This window comes from Oncorhynchus nerka, linkage group LG13 (genome assembly GCF_034236695.1).
Source record: "Oncorhynchus nerka isolate Pitt River linkage group LG13, Oner_Uvic_2.0, whole genome shotgun sequence".
NCBI lineage: Eukaryota > Metazoa > Chordata > Actinopteri > Salmoniformes > Salmonidae > Oncorhynchus > Oncorhynchus nerka.
The window spans coordinates 74,905,164-74,910,774 of NC_088408.1; positions in this window are offsets into that span (position 1 = coordinate 74,905,164).

Below are 5,611 nucleotides of genomic sequence, written 5' to 3' on the forward strand. Positions count from 1 at the left end.
GTTGTGTGCTGTAGCTTATTCATAAATACAAAGCTGGCATACTGTCTTTTGTTGTCTGACACTGTTCTATCAGATGGCACAGACTTTCTGAAGCCTACCTGAAAGCAAAAAGAAACATTATTTTCTCACCACTTTTTCATAGCAGGACTTTTTTGTAGCAGGTTAGAAGACAGGTTGTTAGGAAAAGGGTTCTAGTTAGAGTTAGCGAAAATGCTCTCCTAACCTGCTACGAAAATCACTTCGTATCAAAGTAATGTGAAAAGTGTCCTGAAAGCAAAACAATTCTGACTGAAAAAAGGGATATACGGTCATCACACCTTTTTAGATCCAATGACAATGCAGGTGGCTCTGCTTTCCACCAATCAACTGTTTATCTGAGTTTGATCTTTCTGATTCCTCTGCCTTTCAATTCAATGGTCATAAATATTCCTGCATAAACTGAGTTTGAAATGTAACTACCAGTAACTGTTACTAGTACTAGCTAGTTTTCTCATGTGAACTGCTTACTTCAGATGTAGCTAGTTTAGAGCTGGATGGTCATGATTTAGTTTGCAATTGTATCAAAGCATGCTTGCTAGCTGGTTGACTTCGGATCCGAGTTAGTTGGAGAGCTAGATAGTATGGGGATGTGTGGCTAGCTAGGTGCTGCACTTTTGATATCAAGAAAAACACAGATACGGAAGTTGTACTTTGACTGGTAAATTCTGTTGTCTGTCTTACCCTTGACAACATGGCAAGCAATGTACGGTGGTATTGCAGAGAACAGCTCGAGGCTTGATGTTGGACTAAACCACGTCATCCCTGTGGACCTGTCTCTAAATCACGTGGCGAATGCAATGCTCTTGTGGTTTATTTGTCTGAATTCTGTATAGCCGTCAGTTTTTATAGCAGCAATCTGTTGTATTACAGGTGTGTCATGGGTTCCTGGCAGTCTGTCTGCTAAATGCATCTTGGGCATGCAGGTCAAAACATTCCCTGTATGGGTCGCAGACTGCAGACTACTGTAGATTAACAGGAAAATGGAAATGCATATTTTCTTTCAAAGGACTAGAACCACTTCCTGGCCTCATTGGCTCACAAGTTCTGTGCGAGAGCCAATGTCACAGTAATGGTGATGGTCTCCTCTCTTCCATTCAGGTAGAACAGCATTGCCTAATTTCACCCAGAGCCCTCAAGCCATCACCCATTTTGTTCCTGTGGGTGCCGCTGGCTGTAAAGGAGAGCTCAGACATCCAATTCCTGAGCAACCTCCACCTCCATGCAATGTATTGGCAAGTCTAACAGCTAATGTTGCACATTTCATGCTATTGTTAATTGGTTTTATATGAAACCATTCTTTATAATACATAAATGAGATGTCCAGTTTTGTCAAGCTGAAATAACTAGCAGCAATACAACTTGACAATTACCTTAGGTAAAGAGGCTGAAATGTGACGCAGGTGTTCTCTCCATCTGTGTGGGGCAACTTGCACACTTGCCTTACTGTCAGCGCACATACACATTCTACTTCCGATACTGTGAGTGATACACACATACTTAGTCTTACATACACTGATTCATTCACCTGTTGCATACAACTCTGTAGAGTGCCTGGATAGCACTTCTGCCTTCTCTCCTCTGGTGTGTCTGTACGTAGTCTACCTTCTCTAAAATGTGTCTATGTATGTCCAGACTGCCACCTGTGTGCCCTGCCAATGAAGGGGACATCCTCCCGTCAGAGCGGTTGCATAGGAGACAAGCAGCCAAAATCCCTGTGTTAGTCTACAGTACACACCTGATCTGATCCTACACTCACCATGCTAACGCAGGTACACATACACACAACGGTCATGACCCCTCGCTCTCAAAGCTCCATTGACACACCCACAAGTCACAACCTACTCACCACCATGCATAGCGAGAGGGATAACTGGGCCCAAAATCTGTATTCTCCAGCAAGTGGTGGTTTTTTTCTCTCCCTTTTTTTGCTCACCAAGCAAGGAGTTTTTGGAGGTCAACAAGTGTTGAAATTGGTCAACAAAAAATGTTATGGCTTATTTGATTGAATAGAAGTTTCGTAATGCTTAGGTTGTTACGAGTGAATATATATAAGTAGGACGTGACATACTGGCAACTTTGAGAAAAAACACTTTATATAAGAGATGTGCCTGTTGTTCATGCATATCTACCCTCTCATTGGCTAGAATGGTCCCACCTGATCTTGCCTCCTGACTGCCTTCCATTTTTGAAGACATTTATTTTCATTGTTAGAGCACCCATTTGAGCATCTGGTCAATTCAATGGATACTCTGTTAGTACCCAGCAGAGAAGGAAGGAAGATAATAGGGAGGATGGTTGGGCTGAAGGACTCTTTCCGAGTCTGCTTCTGTTGTTGATCAGTTTGATGGAGTGTCTCATTAAACTGCTTGCCTGCTGTTATTAATCTTAACCCTTGCCGTGTCCACAAACAGTGCCCTCTGATACTTTTGACTTTCTACACTTCTCTGATGGGTGACGTAAACGTGAATAAATATTTCAATTTTACAACATCTAAGGTGTCTATTATTCCTCTCAGGCCTCTAGGCACTTCCATCGATCTGAGTCACCTGCAGCTGTTCATCCCAGTCCAGCTCCTCTCTCTGCAGCCACCACAGTGGTGGAGCATCTTTCCCACCACCGTCAAGAAAAGTGGAGTCGCTGCCCATCTTCTGCCACAGGCTGAAAATCCATCTCGTCATGCTGCACCTTGGCTCCCGTACTGCCTTCCCTAGCTTATCACTTCTCCTACAAAGATCACTCGTGGTGGGCACTAAATCCACACAATCACAGATAAAACTTGTGTTGAATCTTGCAGTTTATTCAGTGTGCCGCTGCTAAATGCATGTTGGGAAAACATTGCCTATTGCCTTGGGCAAGTGAACTGAGCAGTCACACAAGTTGAGCCTGCTCCGAGGTTGGTGATTTGTTATTTATTTTTGAAAGTGAAAAAACTGCAATGAATTCCAGTAGACTAAAACTGATATTTAATGGTACCTCTCCATTGTTTAAGTGAAAGACAGACAATTTATGGCATTTATTGCAGTCATGGAAGTTGAGCCTGCTCTGAGAATTGTTTAACTGATTTTTTTTAAATACCAAAAATTCCATGACTGATCTTTTACATTCCTCCCCTATGTGTCGGTGAAAGACAGACAAAGTATGTCCCTACTGATGGTTATGTTAATACCTAGAGGTGAACCATTCTTTTCACCCTAGCTCTTCAAATGGTAGTCATATAACAAAGGACCGTTGGAATTACATGTTGGGAGTTGACAATTTATATTTTCCAGTAGCCTACTTAAAATAGAAAGTTGTGCAAAGATATAGGTGTAATGCTCACCTCAAAAAAGTAAATAACTTACAAGCACACATGGTTAAACTAATTATTGTATCAAGCAAGGACACGGGCAGCCATTTCAGAATTTGCCTGAGTGACAATCAACATGGCTGTCTAGTAACTAACAACAACACACACACAGCTAAAACACTTCATTTCACCTAGGTCCTAAATGAACAAGCAAAATGATTCAAACAATGGAATATTATTGAAACAAGTTAAAGCCTGTTCCATTATTAGTACAATTTCCGGGAATTCTTTACTGGTCTATAAACCGTTAGCTAACAGTTGCTAGTGGAACAAACTTACCATGGGAAAAATAGAGAAAAGGCCAAACGAAAGATAAACGTTTAGTTTTGGCTAAAAACAAAGTTGAAATTGAGAGCTAGCCTAGAACTATGGTAGAGTAGCATAATGGGCTCCCCGAATTCCTCAGCTACCTAGCTAGCTAGTAGGCTTCATTATGTATATTAAAATAGTAATATTCAACAATAACTTACTATTTATTTATTTTTTACCCCCTTTTCCCCCCAAATTTTGATATTGTCTTATTGCTGCAACTCCCCAACGGGCTTGGGAGGCAAAGGTTGAGTCATGCTTCCTCCAAATCATGACCCGCCAAACCGCGCTTCTTAACACCCGCCCGCTTAACCCGGAAGCCAGCCTCACCAATGTGTCAGAGGAAACACCGTTCACCTGATAACCAAGGTCAGCCTGCAGGCGCCCTGCTCTTCACAAGGAGTCGCTAGAGCGCGATGAGCCAAGTAAAGCACCCCCGGCCAAACTCTCCCCTAACCCGGACGACGCTGGGCCAATTGTGCGCCGCCCTATGGGACTCCCGATCACGGCCGGTTGTGATATAGCCCGGGATCGAATCCGGGACTGTAGTGACTTTAGCTACTATCACACAGCTTGGACAACCATGAATACCCCACAAGACATGCCACCAAAGGTCTCTTCACAGTCCCTGAGTCCAGAAGAGACTATGGGAGAAGCACAGTACAACATAGAGCAATGACTACATGGAACTCTATTCCACATCAGGTAACTGATGCAGTAGAATCAGATTTTAAAAAACAGCTAAAAATACACCTTATGGAACAGCAGGGACTGTGAAGAGACACACAAAAGGTACAGACAGACATAAGCTAGCACATGCACTCTACACACATGTACAATCTAATATTCTAGTATGGTTGTATTATACATTTTGTATTGTAGATATCTAGTGGTGTAATAATGTTATATGATGTATTTTTTTATATTTTGTTTTATATTTAATGTAAGTGCCTTAATATGTTTGGACCCTAGGAAGAGTAGCTGCTGCCAATGAGAATCCCTAATAAATACAAATATTGACGACGTCCGTCCTAGCTCGCTCATTAATGTCTTCATCGAAATATTGCCTCTTATTCGCTCGTCGTCCCCTTATGCCATAGTTTGTACATCTCAATTGTCAGTAGAAACCACATTGGTTTAAGCTAGTATCAGCCATATCAGCTGTTTTTTAAGGCAGTAAATTAGACTGAATTAACTGTTTTGCAGCTTAGGCAAGGCTCAGCTAATAGCCAGGTGTAGCAGTAAGGATTCACTGAAAAGCAAGCTCCGGTTTTTGGACTTTAAATAGGTTTGTGGGCATCGTTTGTCACCGTTATGGTGCAATTCGTGTGTTGTGTAGTGGCTTTGCTGGCATGAATGTACTTTTTTTTGTTAATTTGCCCCACCAAGAAATGCATGATAAAATCGCCACTGCACGCTGCATGAGGCAAATAGTTGTCACACCAGATACGGACTGATTTTCTGATCCACGGGGGCTACCTTTTCTTCTAAGGTATCATGTGAAATCCATAGATTAGGGCCTAATGAATTGATTTATTTCCTTATATGAACGGTGACTCGGCAAAATCTTTGAAATTGTTGCATGTTGCGTTTATATTTTTGTTCAGTATAGTTACGATTTGTACAAAAACGTTTACCTGACCGGTAGTTTAGAGGGTAGAGTAGGAAACTATGGAACATGCAGGTAGTTGACGAGTAATTAACCGTTTTCCGGCACAATTTGTTGAAAGCGCCAATGCCTTCTGAAAGCCTCGTTTTCCAACCCGTTTTCCCATCAATACTAAAAACCGGAAACAATAATCACCGCAATTTGACCCCTGTGCAAGTAGCACGAAGATAGACAAATCCGAGTAATGTAAATAAATCAGATATGTTCCTATTGGTGTTCTGATGCATGGTAGAGGCGGGCGTACACTT